At 44.2% G+C, this 17,174-nt stretch overlaps 1 protein-coding gene and 1 long non-coding RNA gene across 2 annotated transcripts in view; one reads left to right on the forward strand and one right to left on the reverse strand.

The window, feature by feature from the left end:
• Positions 1–4,083, reverse strand: part of LOC109318201 — a 19,025-nt gene extending 14,942 nt beyond the window's left edge. Inside the window, exons 1-2 of the long non-coding RNA XR_002103203.1 lie at positions 4,001–4,083; positions 2,801–2,806 (exon numbers count right to left, since the gene is read on the reverse strand). This is a non-coding gene — a long non-coding RNA (uncharacterized LOC109318201). The remainder of the gene's footprint in view (positions 1–2,800; positions 2,807–4,000) is intronic.
• LRRC56 (leucine rich repeat containing 56) overlaps positions 1–17,174 on the forward strand; it is a 119,883-nt gene that overhangs the window by 63,602 nt on the left and 39,107 nt on the right. The window lies entirely within an intron of this gene.

The following is a 17,174-nucleotide window of genomic DNA, read 5'->3' on the forward strand; positions in this document are numbered from 1 at the left end:
GGTAGCTACTGCCTGGGTGTGCCTGCATGTGCTATTGATGCGTCACAATAAACTCTGGTACAGTTTGCGCTGGAGTTAATTGCTCCTGGGCACTGTGTTTGCATGTGCACCCAGGACCACAGCACATTGAACTGGGGCAGCACAGCCCCAGCTGGCAGGGGGCCCAGGGGTCACCCTGCCAGCATGGGACTGCTCTGATGTGGCTCAGTGTGCTGCAGAGAGACTGGCTGGGGCAGGAGGGTGTTACAGTGCAGGGCTAGCAGGCAGGCAGCTGCTCACTGTAGCACCCTTGTGCCCCAGACAGCCCCAATTAGTATCTACATGTGCATTGAGGCACACTAAATAACACTGCCATAGGACTGTACGTGTGTTGAGCAGTACTATCCTATGGTGGTGTTTATTAATTTATTGAAGCCTAATAGGGTCACATGTTTGGATGCTGGCACTTTACTACGGAGCTAATTAGTCAACTCCACAGTAAACATCTCAACAGAGCTGGACTAGTCCAAACCTCACTTCAGTGACTGCTTGTAACCAGAAGAGTTATTGCTGACAGTGAAGGGGCTGAGATTAACTTGCTGCATGGGTATGGTTTAATGGAGACAGAAAAGGCACACGGAGAGAGTGCAGGAATGGAGTGAATAGAAGGACTAAAATAGAGGGAACGCAGGACTGTAATCCAAAATACAGACATAAATAAAATGCATATGTGTCACAGTCTGCATAGCACTCAACTTTGGTACTGTCCATGCTCCATTGTGAAAAGAGCACAGGTGAACTAGATATAAGGAGAACTGATGCTGTGAGGTCCAGTAAAAAATTGGGCAGGGGGGATGAGGAATAGGAAGGGAGTAGGGCAATGAGCAATCCCTTACCAAAGGCTCAACCTGCAAGATGATGAGCACTTGCAGTATTTCTAATGCTCATGCTTTTATCATGAGTTTAGTAGTATTGGGTGTTTCTTTTATAACTCTAACTGCTGGAGGTTAATTTATAGATTAATTTAAAAGATTAATTACATTGGCCTTAAAATCATTTTTTGAAGTTCCTAGCTTTTCTGGTTTTGGAGAAAAGACCAAAAGTGTGATCTGAGTGACATCAATGAGTGTTTTGCCAGAGATTTTCTGTGGATCAAGGGGTTTTTTTTTTCCAGAGTCATGATTACGTTCAATTAATGTAATGTGATAAACCCTGGAGCAGTTTGCTCTGGAGAAAACTGCTGCTGGGTGCAGCATCTATACTAGTGCCCAAAGCTGTAATGGAGCAGCTCCCGGCTGGTAGGGGGTACAGAAGGTCAGCCCCAGGTTCCAGGTGGTGGCATGAGGTGGTAGAGGGGCTAGCAGGAGCCAGGGTTCTGGTGCCTGGGCTGACCTGGCATTATTTGCACTTGGAGGTCACCATCTACACATGCCTTTAAGCACACTTTATGACTGCAGATAAGATAGTACAGTACTGTCTCTGATGGTACTATCTTACGGCAGAGTTAATTAATTTACTGTGTCCTGATACTGGCACATGTGTAGACTGTGACGCCTTATTGCAGACTTAATTAGTGTACTCCACAGTCAAGTGCATGTATAGATGCACCCAGACAGTGGGAACCAAAATGGCATTACTTACTATAAAAAGGTGGTGTTTTTTAGCCAATCCCCAGGCTTTTTCAAGCCTGATTCATGATTTTTGACCACTTACAGTAGGCAAAGCTGTCCTCTGGCCCCCATCGAACAAGTCATTTGAGTGTGAGCTTACTCTTACACTACCCTGAAGAGTCCTGTTGACTTCTGTGGGACTGCTCAAAGGCTTTAAATTAATCATGTGCATAAATGTTTTGCTGGTCTGTGACAGATTGCTCAGCCCCTTGCAAACTTAAATTTTCCAGCCCTGTTACTGGAAGTCTGAAGTACCATGTCAATCTGTATTCCTCTGAGTGCTAGATTGCAGGAGGTTGTGCCACATAAAGGATACCATATCTTTTCACATATAGCATACTCCCAAATAAAATATGCAGCTTGTTGTTTGAAACGCAGGATGAAGAGGGGAGAAAAATATTTTCTTGAAAAAACTGGTAAATAACAGCTGTGCAGCACTACAACATTACATTTTCCCTGTGGCAGAGGTAGAAACAGCTACTGCTGTATTTCCTTGCTTATAATGACCACCCTAATTTCCAGTACCTGAATTTGAGGGGAAAGGGTATGCATTAAATGTAAAAAAAACTATGGTATTCTGAAGTGTCAGCTTTTGAAACCATTTCCCTCAGTGTGTTTAGCTTTCTGTCAACTTTGGCACATGTCTTTCCCTTCCATTATTCTTATCCCATTTTTCATCTTTCTGTTTCTTCTACCTCTCCCTGGGATACAGTGTACTCACAGGCATTTGGATAAGTGCATAACTGAATAACATGATGACTATCCCAATGTTTTGTCCTTTGCCTACATTGTAACAAACCTCTATTAGCTGAATATTAGTTGAGTGCATTTTGGTCTCTGTATCTACTTTGTAAGATAACCAGCCTTGATCCTTCAGAAAGTCTGGCCCTGAAAAACCTAATACAGGTTCTTACATAGTAAAAATGCAAAAGTCACTTATGTAAGATGGTGGGTAGAGCTGAGGAAACTTGCAGGTAACAGTTAACACAGACTGTTACTCTCAAAGTTACACTTTTTTAAACACCTGGCTTAGCAACACTGGGGGAACACCCCCCCCAACATCTCTGGGTTTTCTGTTTCTTAAATCCTTACTTGCAACCCAGACCTGCAAAATGCTCATTGCTTCTTGCAAGAAAATCCTCAGCCTTCACTGAGGCCTCCTAAATTGGAGAGGTCCTTTAAAATTTTTGCTTGGTTCTGCATCACCTGTTGCACTGATCTGCCCAATAGGTGGTGTTCAGCTTTGTAGCTGGTGCCTATGAATTCTGTTACAACACTCCAATCCTGTTATGCAGGCAGCCTGGATTGGCAGCCTACAGCCCACAGACTGGATCTAACCTGCAAATAGGTTGGATCTGGCCTGTAACTCAGTCTAGGTTTTACCAGTGGCACACTGAAACCCTGTTGCAACCTAGGCAGGATTTGACCCTAATTCTGCACTCTGCATTTTACTAGTAGGCAGGCAGCTAATCCCCTGGCTGCTGGCTCCTACAGAGGGCTCTCAGAGATGCCAGGCAGCTCCAGTTCCTATCTGGCTCCATGTAGGGGCTGCTCTCTTCTTCCACACTGGAGCTTCTGCTCACTGAATTAGGCCCTTGGAAAGAGTGGTGGGAGAGAATTTGGAGGAGGCTGTGGGGAAGGGCATTGAGAGTTCAGCCAGAACAACTGGGGTGTAGCTGGGGTTATGGGTGCTTGTACACGTGACAGGGGTTTAGTCCTCAGGGTCTTATTCAATGCCTCCTAAATTTAAATTGAAATGGTGGTTTTTAATTGAAACCCTCTGTTTCAATTTTTCCATCATGTTACAATGAGGGGGCCCTATCCTTTATTTTTATTTTATTTTATTTTTTTGGTCAAAGCTGGAGCCTGCCCGCATCCAGGTCCCTGAGCTAAGGGGTAGCCCTGATCCTTCTCTCCAGGGCAGCAGCACCCCTTGGGGCTCCTGGGAAGGCTACTAGCTGGCTGGGTGCTGCCCCAGCTCAGAGGCACCTCATCCAATGCTTTCCTGACCCCAGGCTGGGACAGTACAAGGCCTGCTAACAGCCCTGGGGGCCACTGCCACCACGGAGGGAAGGACCGGGGCTCACTGCAGCACAGGGGCCTCTTGGCCCACTGGCAGCTTGCCTCCTGGCTGGGGGAGACATGGACAGGCTCCACTGGGAGAAAAAAAAAAGGATTGGGCCCCTTACTGCTTCTGCCTTCAGCAGGTTTCTGTGGCTGGCAGAGCACCTGGGTCCTCCTGGGAACAGGCTAACTTGCCCCTAGGGCAGTGTGGGGAGGTGGCAGGAGGGCAGCTGGGTTTGCTGATGGCCAGAGAAGGCAGCGGAGGTGGTGCATGGGGTGCTGAAAACCCAGGCAGGCTGGTAGCTGGCTGGGTGCTGCCCTAGCTTGGAGGTGCCCAATCCAACACTTCCCCAATCCCATCCAGGTTTCCTGTGCACTGTCCCCACCATCTTCTCCAGCCATCAACACGCTCAGCTTGTCTCTGGGGCAGCTCAGGGAGATGGCAGGAGGGCAGCTGGGTGTCCTGGCAGCTGGAGAAGGTGGCAGGGATTGTGCATGGGGTGCTGGAAGCCTGGGCGGGCTCAGTGAAGTGTTGGATTGGGTGCCTTGAAGTTGGGACAGCACCCAGCCAGCTAGTAGCCTGCCTGGGCTTCCAGTGTCTGTGCACCATCCCCACCACCTTCTCTGGCTGCCAGCAAACCCAGCTGCCCTCCTGCCACCCTCCTGCACTGCCCTAGGGGCAAACCAGCCCTTTCCTGGGCAGTCCCAGGGAATCTGCAGGCTACAGGAGCCTGCTGAAGGCAGAAGTGGCAAGGGACCTGATTCTTCTTCTTTTTTTTTTTTTTTCTGCAAAGCCTGCCTACCTCTCCCGCAGCCAGGGGGTGAGCTGACAGCTGCATCATTGCAATTTGCAACATTGCAAACCCATTTAAGACCACCAGAACTCTTGCACATGTACAGTGTGACTCCAGTAAGTCACAAAGTGACATTTTCATCACGTGTACATGGTGATGTGATCATGTATACAAGTGCCCCACATGGCCCATGGCATCTGCCAGGTTGTAAGGAGTGGCCTGTGGTGAGTAAAACATTGTCAGTCCCTGGTCTAATATCCAGATTTCAGTGTCAAGCGGCCAGTAGCCAAAGCAGTATTTCTGGGTCTGTTTTGTTTCTAGGCAGCGTTTACTTTCAAATGCATACTCACCGTAACTAGCAAGCGCTGCAATTGGTTCTTATGCACAGTCAATTCTCATCAAATTTGGTAACGTTATGATATCTTTTTATTAATCTATTCACTATTGACAATGTGACATCTTTAAAAGCTTGCTATTAAAGTACTTTGACTACTACCTGCCAGTGTTTAGAAAACAGAGATTAATAATTTCCAGTCTGTCCACTTTACTGGTAAAGGCAGAGAAAGAAATGCTAGACTGCCTAAACATGTTACATGCCACTTAGTCACAGAAACTTTCACTGCAGAAATTATTTCTATTTCAGCATTACATCCAGCTCCTTTACAGAGACCCTTTCCTCTTTGGTGGTGTGTTTTTAATGATAAGGAAGTCCAGCTGGACATTCAGAACTTTGACAAGGCTACAGCAATTTCAGTATTTTCTTTGGCACTGATAGTATTAGAGACATTCAGATTGTAAGCAAAGAGTAATCAGCTTGGGGAAAGAAATGTCAGCTATCAACTCAGCAAATGATGATTTTTAAGTAACGCATAACATGCCAGTTTACACTAGATCTTTTCTGCCCTCACATTCTCTGTAAGCTAGTGGGCTGATTCACCAGCAGAGAAGAGGAAATCATCTTCTGTACAGCTGCACCAGTCTAGTTCCAGTTACAAACAAGCAAGCATAACAAAGCCAAACAACTCAAAACAGTCTCACTCCCTCAGCAGGCCTTGTGTTATCCCTATTTCTAGGGCTTCCATGCTTGTTACGGTCTTCTCCAGTTAACTTCCTCTCTGCTTATTCCTGCTCTCTGCAGTTCTCTCTCTTTCAGGCCTTATGCTTTATGGGTACAGAGAACTTTCTCCCAGGCCAGTCTCCAAATTTGGTAATCCCTTTTATACTACAAATGTCATACTTTCTCACGTACAATATGCTGCAAAATAAAACGCATACCTTGTTTTTAGAAGGTAGCTTGTAATTTAAAAAAAAAATAAAAAATTCCAGGGTCACTGTCAGCTGTATGGCATAGAGTAAGTTGTCCTGGGAACCCAGAGTGTCCAGGAAGTGTGGCACCAGGAAGTTTCTGGTGTAAATAAAGCACTGTTTCCACATCGCAAGCCTCATCAAGATACTGTTGGCAGCTCACTTGCTGCTTCAGGCATAAGCTACAGTGCTCAGCCATCTATGGCTGTGAGAAGGTTAACATAGGACTCTACAGCACCCTGGCAGCTGCATAGCATGCACAATGTCTCCAGGTGTGCTGCCAGCTTCTCCACTTAAAATTCACCCCCCTCCCAATTTCAGGTGTGTGCATGTGGGGGTGGGGATTTTGTAGAAAAAGGTGCATGTTGTATGTGAGGAAATATGGAAGCTTCCCCTTCAGGGTATTATGTACAATTATGTGTCTAGAATCACATATTGGAATTTACAGAACTTTACTTTGAAGAAGCATTTAAGACATAAAGCATAGATGTCTGTGGAGGATAATAAGGCTTGGATGTTGCTATGTTTAGTTATGCTTTCACACAAGAACATGCCTGCTTGCTGCTTTATTGAAATGGCAAGAAGCCAAGGGTAAGAGGCTACAGGTCTCAGCCTGAATAGCTCAAGGGCAAGAATACTTGCCCTTGGATGCATTCAAGATTTGGCGCCCTGTTATATGCCTCATTTTGAAAAAGAACAGGATTCTGCTTGAGATCAGCATGACTTTAATCCTAGATGTAAGAAATGGACAGTCTTGCCTCCAGCACTGCCAGTCCTTTAGGTAACTTGGCTCAGCCATTGCCATAGGAATATCTGAAATGAAAAGTGTTATAAATATGTCAGGTGTTGTTTAATTATTACTCTGCCTGTACTGGACATAATGTAATACATTTAGCAAGTCTATTAAGTAGGCAGGTTGTTCCTCCTCCCTTTCAAGGTTCAATTATGGCTTTGCCATGAGTCCCAAATGAGGTATAATTCATTGTTATGCTGCTCCTGGAACAGACCGCAAAGCAGACTGACTCTGAGGACTGCAGTCTCCCTCTTTGTTTTCCCTTTGTCCCACAGAGGATGCACCTGGCATAACATGCATCCCCTGCATTGAAACGCAGCTAAATTAGCCAACACATTGGGCAGGGATAGGAGCCAAGATTCTGCCCCATCCTGCAGTTTTGCACTGAGGAGGGTGATGTAGCTGCTCCATGGAGAGTATTCTCCTCGTGCTCTTGCCAGATTCTGTTCTACCTATTGGGCATCTAAATGGACTTTGGTCCCTAAGAGTGATTCTACTTCATTCTGCTGAAATACCTGAAAATCCATTAATGCACTGGTTTTTTAGAGGTGCACCGATACATGAGTCTGATATTGAATCAGCCCCAATACAAAGAAAATTGACTGTATTGGAAATCAGCCTGATGTGGCTGATTAAAATCCCCATGCGTGGGTGCAGCCACAGTGTGGCACACAGGCAGTAAAGAGCACTGCCCAGCAGCATGAAGAGCCTCATGCAGCTGGTAAATCTTCTGTGGGGGAGGGAAGGGGTGTGGAAGGGTAGATTAAGGCCCCCATGGTGAGGGAGGGATTGGGGCTGGGGCAGGCACTGCTTGGCTGGGGCTGGGTGGGCACGGGATGGAGCCACGGCTCATCTGGGAGGCACAGGGGGCAGCTTCCACTGCTGCATGCACCCGGGGAGGGCATGTGGGGCATGTGGCCCTGGATCTGCACGCAGGGTAGGGTGGGCTGCCGCTGTGGGCTGGGGTTGGGGCTGTGCTGGGCTCTTCCTGGCAGGGGCTGGGCTGGGATGTGCTCACAGTGGGGCAGGCAGTGGTACTGGGAGGAGGGTTGGGGGACCTACAGCAAATTTTGGGGTGGCTGCAGCCCTCCCATTACCTCCCTCCCAGTGCCACCACCATCTGCCCTGAGTGCAGCCTGGCTCAGTCCCTGCTGGAAAAAGCCTGGCACAGCCCTAGCGCCGGCCTGAAGAACTGTAAGGAGAAACTGTACATTGGTACATGTAACAGCTGGACTTCTAGCTCTCACCCTCTGTATAATCACTTCTCCCACCCTTTCCTTTTTCATGAAAATGTATGAATGATGGCCTTACCGTTTCCAAAGAGAACTTTTAAAATCATCTATTCATTGTTGACTTGTTCTTACAGAGATCTATTTGTTGTTATAGGCAATTAGTTAAATGAGCAGATTTCATTGTGACATCAGAGCCTGAACTCACTTGACTCTGAATCTAGGTTTTGATTTGTGGGGAGTGGTTTTGTCCATCCAACAAATTATAGGCTGAAATGATAGCAATGGGTCATCCAACTAGAGAAAGGATAATTTTGCAGTTAAGATACTGGATTGTGATTCTGGAGATCAGATTTAACCCCTGGTTCCACCATATGCTCCCTCAGTAACTTTAGGCTTAATCTCCATTTAGTTTTGTTCTCATATTAAAAAATATGGGGATAAGAATTCTCTCCCTGTCTATTTCTGATTTTTTGTTTTATGTGTTTTATCTCAGGGGTGTTAAACGTACAGCCTGTGGGGCTCCTGGCAGGCCAGGAAACTGGGAGATGGGTCTAGCAGAGGGTGGACCCAGCCTTAACCAAATTCAGGGTACCCAGCCTTAACCAAATCCAAGGCATGATTGGACATGGCTAGTATCAGCAGAGGGAAGAACAAGGGCTGTGTTAATATAGTCCCATTTGCCCAACAGCTGCTTGTGCCACCTCTGCTACAGAAAGTGGCTGCTTGACCCACAGCTGTTTGCCCCACCACCACTTCATCAGCCTCTGGGAGAACCACTAAACCGGGGTGGGCAAGATGTGGCCCATGGGCCAGATGTGGCCTGCCATGCTATTCTATCTAGCCCATGGGGCCCCTAAAAAATTTAGAAAATTAATATTTATCTGCCCTGGCTGCCTGTCATGTGGCCCTCGATGGCTTGCCAAAACTCAGTAAGCAGCCCTCTGGCCAAAATAATTGCCCACTCCTGCACTAGACCCACTACCTCTGCCACTGTCCCAAGGTTCCAGCTTGCAAAGAGCCCCACAATCTGGATCTAGTCCAGGGCACAGGGCAAGTTGGGCAACTCTGACTTAAATTTGACATTGAGGCAGGGACTCGCGGGGGGGGTGCGCACTCAACCTAGTCTGATAATGCCGTGATCTCCATTACAGTCCCCAGGTGCCACTTAACATAAATAATAATAGTAATAACCGGTGTCTTTATGCAAATCAGTATTTAGGCACTTGGGTATACCCTTTATGTTTTTAAGTTTTCTGCTGAGATTATTAGAAGCCACTTACAAAAAAGTAGGCCTAAGTGATCATTTTAGTCTGTAATGGGAGAACCATTTTAATCAATCTCTGAGCAAACCGAACAATAGGGTTGGGGAGCCGTAGCAATTTGATTGCCGCTCATGGAGCTGTCCAGCCTTAACCGTCTCCAGGGCAACAGTGGCCCAAGCAGCCATCAGAAAGGTACATCCTCACAGAAATAGATAGGAAAACAAGCTGTAACAATAGTGAAATTGGATTTCTAGGTTGTTTTGATTCCCTTTTTCTGAAAACCTGCTTGTTTGCAGCCCATATTCGTCCAGATAGACATTGGATAATTATGATCTTGGTGCTTCTGTCTTTAAAAATGGGAAACTGAAACCATTTACTGGTAGCTTTATTGGCCTTGTTGCTGGATGTCAGGCAACATGGTCTTGGGGATGCAGAGGTGAATAAGAGATGCAGATTATAACACAACCATGGTCAGTTCTAGTTGTGTGCTGTCTGTAGAGGATTCAGAATGCAGTGGATGGCTTAGTTATTATTGTTGTCTTATGTAAGTATGTTGAAGCTGACAAAGGACCTGTTGCTGTTCCCAAGAAATCACACACACGTGTGCATACATTCCTTTCCTTATTGATGTATCATTTCTGATGCATTCCCCATTTGTGACAGCTATACCAGTTTAGGCTTGCTTGGGTCGGGTCAGTATTTGCATAAAAGACCTACAAGGCCTACATGTTACAGGGAATGGTTCTGGTGTTTCAGAAGATGGCATATTTCCATCTTACACTCTACCAGGCATGGGATAGGGTGCTGTAGCAATACTGGAGGCACTGTATTTTAAATGAGACCTAAAACCACACTCTAGACTTCTTGTATTTACTAAGAGTCTTGTGGTAGTTTCTGACTCTGGTGCTGAGACCAAATTCCAGTTTAGGTACTAATATTCTTCTCACTTCAATTCCCTCTGGATTTTCATTTGGAAAGGAATCTTGCACCTTTCTTAAAATGTAGTATGATGTCATGGCAACTGTTTAAAACCATCTCAGACAAGGCCAGGTTGCCTCACTTGAAGAAGTGATACTTCCAGTTTTAGATCAAGAAGTGTTAATTTAGATTTTTTTCCCATAAGCCTAATGTTCTTATGGAAAAAGAGATCACATCAAGTTCCACAGTAGTTAGTGTGTCATGTATAATTACCTAAGTTATATAATGCCTTATAGCTTATTATATAAGGCATTTAAGCTTCTAAAGATGTAGATAGGGACCTACTGGATTTACAAGTTCAGTGTGAGTTCAGCACCTAAATTCCCATTAACTTTCAATGGGATTTAGGACTTGACCTCATTGGATGTGTCCAGATGAGTGCGCATGTGCCTCTTGCAGCATCCCAAACTAGTCTGAGACAATGCAAGAGGCACACTGCAAGTGAAAAAATGTTCCCTGCACCACACATTTGCAGCGTGGGCTCAAAATTTGATACCAGGATATCCAGGTATCAAAAAACTAAACAAACAAACAACCCCTGCCCCCAGGAAAAAAAAAACCTGAGGGCGGGGAGGGGAAGCAGGGCAGGGCACAGTCCCAGACGGTGCCCTGAGGTAACCCGGAAGCTGGTCCTCCAGAGAGATGCTCTAGTTTTTGGCCATAGTGCCCCAATACACAAGGCACACACCCTTTAGCATGCTGGGGCAAGCAGGAGCATGGCAAGGATCCAGCGTGACTGGGACTTGGGCACTGTTGGGGGGCAATTGTGGGAGGGGGGTTGCGCTTGTGTGGGAGGACTGGGTGAGGGGGCTGTGTGGATGGAGGGGGCTGGTCAGGGGGTGTGGGTCCCCTGCAGGGCCCACAGTCCTCCCCCACCACACCAGCAGCAGCTGTGGGGAGCTCAGGGCCTCCCGCTGTTGCCCCCCCCGCCCAACATAGTGTGGCCCCGATTGCCTCAGAGCCAGCACTGCCTCTGCCACTTGTCAGGGGCTGAAGCCCTGTGCAGGAGGGCTGGGCCCTGTGGGGGACTGGGGCCCTGCAGGGGGGAGCTTTGGGCCCTGCAGGGGGGCCTGGGGCCCTGTGGAGGGAGGAAGTCAATGTGCTGTGTGGGGGGGGCTGCTCCCTGTTGGGGGGGGCAAAGAACCCAGCCCTCCTGAGCAGCCCTCCCCTCACACAGTCCCCCCACATGCCTCCACACCCACCCACACACCAACCCACTGAGGCCAGCACAGGGCAGGTTTTTTTACTGCTGGGGCCAGCACAGGTGCTGTCTGCAGGTTCTAGCTCCCCCTGGCTGTAGATCCAGGAGGAACTGGGCAGGGTTATTTTGCTCCAAGTGGCACAACTTGCCCCACACCAAAGTGCATGTCCGGACACATGCGCTGAGGCAAACATTTCCTGCTCAAATAGAGTCCTATATGAGCTGCTACAAGCACATGTGCCTACATGTGTGGATGTGCCCATTGTGTGCTTTTTATGCATCTGTATGTTTTGGAGACAAAACGCCTTTGACAATTTGGTTCTAGGTCCTTACACACTATACTCCATTTTGCACTCCAGAAGTTGTGCACATTTTTATTACAAGTCAAGGGGCAGATTTCCCCAGTGCTTTACAGTTGCTTTTAGGCACTAACCTGATAAAAAGCATCCCTAAATTGTAAAAAGATTCTTCCAGGAGAGGGAATCCACAGATAATATACATTTTCCAAGTGAGTCCTCCAACATCCATGGTCTAGCTCTTACAGTAGAGGTCCTGACTCGCAGGAAAACATGGCCAGGGTTACCTTATTCCCTCCCAATCCCTGGTTGCAAGAGAGGGTCTTTCAGGCTCTGGACAGTCAGTGTAAACTGCTGTTTGTCCTAATGCAGGGAACTGGTCTTGAGATGCACTAAATCCTCCTTTTCACATAGTTGAGCACCTGGACCAGAAGTTATTGGTGGCCAAGACCTTCCCTATTCTTTCAAGAGAAGACTTTCTTTGAAGGTTTGTGTTCTGTTTCTTGCTAAGGATGATGGACACTTTTTTACTTGGTTGACTTACATTGGCCTCACTGTTCTGCTAGTAAATTTTCTGTTATTCCTCAGAAGCATGGTTCTAAATTGTACATCTCTCAGTATCCCAAGTTACAGTTACAGGTCAGCTGTAAAGGGTTGTGTTCCTTATCTGGGTATCTGCTTTTAATTTAAGAAGTATTTGTATATGTTTCCATAAGTTTTTATTTTTGAACCTAGAATAAAAAACACTAGCATAATCCATATCTCTTGGAGAATAAGAATATTCAAAATGGGGTAACTATAGTATATTGGAATTTTTTTTTACATAGTATGCTTACTGGTGTGTGTAATGAATCAGTTTTTTTTCTCTACATATTCATGTAGTATATCCCCCATTACCTCAAGCGCTCCGAAGAATCTAGTGTTTTACTTTTATGGTGAGTCTGGTATTGAAAAACCCTCTAGTCTCACTCTTTCCTTCATTTCATATAAGCAGAGAATCAGATTCATGTTGGCTCTTATGAATATTATGATCCATTTGCCCTTGATTAAGTAAGACTCATTAATTTTAAAATATAGTTTAGGTTCAGCATTATGTGAATACATTTTCTTACTCTGAAACTCAGAACCACATGGGTATAATAATTAGATGAAGTAAGTGCTCCACATCTCTCTGTTAGATCCAAGTGTCAGTCACAGCCTTATTTATGGAGGGAAGATTTTTTGTACTTCTAAGCTTATATAAAGCTACGTTTTGGATAATTTAAAGAAATGTTAATATTAATACATTTAGCATAGATTGAAAGAAAATAATTTCTAGCATGTGAGAAAACAATTTCTATCAAAGAAAATTACTTCATTTCCTCCCAACTGTAGTCTAGCAATGACTTCAATAAGAATTGTACCATAGTAACTTGATCTGGTTTGCTGGCTTAAACATTCATAGGGACAGCAGTTTTAAACTCTTTATGCTGCTTGGAGAAATGTAGAAAACCACTGAAAATTTGTGGAGTGGTTTATACTTTCCCATAATGCAAAACTGTTAGATTTAAAGAATATTGAAAATGTAAGTCTGTTCAGTCAGTTTAAATGGCTCAACATTTCTTATGTAGATTTAATACCATGTCCATCGCTGAGGTGCTTGAGAACCTGGTCCCAAAGCAATTTCCTTTGGCTTTGTGTAATGTCCAAGAGAACAGAGGTTTAACACGAAGCTAATGATTGGTAGCTTACTTATGTTTACTATATCCACTTACTTTAATATTTCAGGGTTTTTATATTTTTGTTGCTGCAATAAAATGAGGGATTCTTAGCACTAATGGGTTGTCAGTCTATTTGTTGTACAACCCAGATTGTTTTCACCAAATGTCCAACATACTTCCTGCTTGCTCTGCAGCATAGAGAGCTTCAGAAAGTGTGGATTTTAAAGGGTTAACCCTATATGATGGCAAAGCTTTTCTCTCTCATTCTACCAAAGCTTCAACCTGGGACAGACAATAAAATAAAAATCAAAACAAGAGGTACAAAAACATTATCCACACAGTACAAGAAAGTACACACCTGAAGAAGTGTGTTAGTGCCCAAAACCTTGTAAGGAACAATTTTTTCCACCTATTCAGCTAGTCTAATAAAAGATATCACATTTACCCAAAGAACATTGTCTGCCTATTATCCACACAGGAAATTGAACATTCAGAACTCTGTGGGATTCAGTCCTCTAATGTATAAAAGTTATTCTGCAACAGAAGTTTCCTTATGCTTCATTTTTTATTGTAAATCATTTTCAGCAGTTAAAATGAGGAGCCCTAGGTTTATAGGAAAAGCAGGTAGCTTTTAAGATGCAGAAAGGGCGACTGGGATGGAAGAGTGAGAGTTTTGTTTGTTGAATATCCAAACTTCCCTCCATTTGAAAATTCACTTGCCAGTTGTTAATGTGTAATGCTTAGTGCTATGCCAAAGATGAGAATGAGAATACAGCACATAAAGATGTCCTGGGGCTCTATTTTTCCCGTGAGCCTGACATCGGCTACCGCTACTGTTTCTTTTTCTTTTCATATGAGGAAGTTAGTTGAAGTGCATGGAAGTCAGTAAAAAGCAGCTAACATTTAATTATTAATACTCCCTTACCTGTTAAGAGACTACAAAGTAGCTACAACGACAAGTAATTTTAATGATCAAAAGGAAATTAACACAAAATTACATGTACCCTGCCCACGCATACATATATTCATGTGTTAGAGAACTGTTATTCCTCACTCCAGGTACATCAGCTTTGATCAAGCTAATTATTCTTCTCTGGGTTTTTTGACAGCAAATGAAGATGAGAACATTTGAAATTATGGCTATATTTTAGAGGCTTCTACTTCACAATGCATGTTAACTTTATTTAACTTGACTAAAACTCCTGAAGTAATTTAAACACCATTTTGAGTCTTTACAAAAGCCTGCAGCTAGGCTCAGCTCCTCTGGAGTTTTCTTTGAAACAACTTTTAATCAGTTAGTTTTGATAAGCAAATGTTTAAATCAAATGGGGTGTGATCTGATTTGGAAAACAAAGTCCTTACAAATGATTTTGCAAGTCTTTAGTCCTGGTTGCTACCATGGGTGCACTGGTGGCAGTTGCTCTTAAGGATCCATAATATGTGAATATTCCACAAATGGAAAATTAACAGGAGCAGCTCTGAGATGCAGTTGCATGGGTTGACTATATCTTGGCAAGCATCCTGTACTTCCACCGGCTTCTGCTGAGCCATCCCAGCTTACTAAAAGATGCCCCTGGAGTTCATCTCTGAAAGACAGATTCTTGAGGTGAAATGTTGGCCCACAGAAATGAATGGGAGTTTTGTCTTTCGTATTATAGAGGTTAGGATGTGTTCTCTGGCAGGCAGAGGTGTGTCTAGCTGTGTTGTTCACAGCAGTTGTTTCTACTGATTAGTTTGAATATTCTGACAGATTAAAGCCTGCAGGTGCATTCAAAAACACTCTGAATCAGGACATGTGCTCAAAACAAGGAAGTACTTCCAGCAGTGAGGTTTACAGGAGAAAAACCTTCTGAAGAGAAAATTAAGTCATTGCAGACCTTGGGCTAGATTCTCGGCTGCAGTCAAGCTGTTCAGTTACTGGAGTCCCTGGATACTACAGCCAGCTCTGTACACACCCTCTCCCTGCTCCCAGTTTAGGAGATGTGTTGGTGAGTTGGGATTCAGCCAAGGTGCACAGACCTCTGATTGCTGGCTGCTGTGGCAACTCCTTGCAAGCTCCGGTCTATGAATCTGGAAGATGAAATGTCCCAATGCAGAAGGGGCTGGCATGGGAGTAGGTGCTGTTCACAGCTCTGCCACTGACCTGTTTTGTAGCATTGAAAAAGCCACTTTTAATCTCTGGGGCCCAGTTTCCCCATCAATAACATGAAAAATGTTAATACAATTCATAAATAAAAGCATTATGCAATCCTGAATGTCTGAAAAGCAAAACTCTGTGAAATGTTTTTGTAAGGAAAACCACCAGTGACATCAATACTGCAGGCCAATTGGAAAACAGTCTTGAGTTAGTATGAAGGTTGCCTGAAAATCCTGTTGGAAAAAGGTTCAGCAAAGTAACACTGTGCCTCAAAAACCCCTAGCAACAAACAATAACTTTGTTTTGGCAGTGAAATGGAAATCCTGCATTTGCATGTCAAAGGGAGCAATGGAAATAGGATGTCACACAACACGCCTGTTACTAAACATAAACCTTTTGTTAGAGGCAAGCTTTCAATTCCAACACTGGTGACTTCAGTACAGATGTGCTATTTTCAATCTATACATTTAAAAATAACTTGGCAAGGCCTTTTCTAAGTTTTCAGAGTCTATGATAACACTGCTAAACAAGGTTAGAAATACTTGTGATTAACTAGGCGCATCTATCAAGGTAAAATGGGGACAAAATCCTGAAGCATTATAGTGGCATAGCTTTTCAGCATAACAGCAGACTTTTTGATAGCCAAAGGTTACGCTTTATTCCTCATTGCCTACGCCTTGGGCAATTATTTATGGCTGCAAATTGGGTGCAAAATCCTGATGGTAACATGTTACAACAATGGGTTTCAGGTGCAGGTGACTAGAAAGTACAATGTAAAGAAAAACCAGGCACACGTTGTACAGGATACTGCCAATTACAAGGGTGTTTCAAAAAGTAAATAAAAACATTTTGTGTACAATGATCATTTACTGGACCACATAGTTTCTCTACATAGTCATGAATGATGGATGCATTCAACAATGCCACCATCTTTCCCTGCTGTTGTATAGTTTCCCACTGGGCATGTCTACACATGCATTAATGTGCTTTTTCTAATGTGCATTAAATGTAGTACCTCCAATGTGAAGTGCTAAATAAATGCGCATTAGGCTGCCCTAATGTGCAGTACCAAAAGCACATGATTTTTAAGTGGCGCTTAATGCACAGTAGCCTATTTTACTGCTCATTAGTGTAAATTACATGTTTTTTTACATGACACTAAGTCACAGCAAAATAGGCTACTGTGCATCAAAGTGTACATATGGACACACCCACTTTGTTGCATATGTGGAGCATGAGCAGCAATTTTGATGTTTAGCTTCTGAAACCCCCTTATATAATTAAAGGGCAAATAAAATATGCAGTAAGATTTTAATTCTTCCGTCAGATCTGTGTGGACAGATCTTTGTAGATATTTAGAGCCTCTTTGGCAAAGGAACACTGCCAGCACATAAGGGCATAACCCTGTATCTCCTTGTGGAGCTGAAATCTGTGTCATAGAATTAACAAAGTAAGGGGAACACACACACACCCCAGGTATACAATTTTCAGCCTTTTATGGCTATCTGAGAGAACAACAGAACTATTATATAACCTTCCCATTTGAGCATATGTTATTGATTTAAGTAAGGTTCAGACTTTAAAAGTTTTTGCTGTTGATCGCCAGAATTACCATATTGACTTGCATACTGCACCTACTTTTCCCCAAAAAATCAGCCCCCCAAAACTAGGGTGCGTGTCTTAAGTGGGGAAGCTGATTTCCCCCCCCAGAAGAAAATTTACCTTTTCTTGATTTCTTCCCACAGTAGCAGTGGCATTTCTAG

Source organism: Crocodylus porosus, unplaced genomic scaffold (genome assembly GCF_001723895.1).
Source record: "Crocodylus porosus isolate Cpor-Errol unplaced genomic scaffold, CroPor_comp1, whole genome shotgun sequence".
Lineage (NCBI taxonomy): Eukaryota > Metazoa > Chordata > Crocodylia > Crocodylidae > Crocodylus > Crocodylus porosus.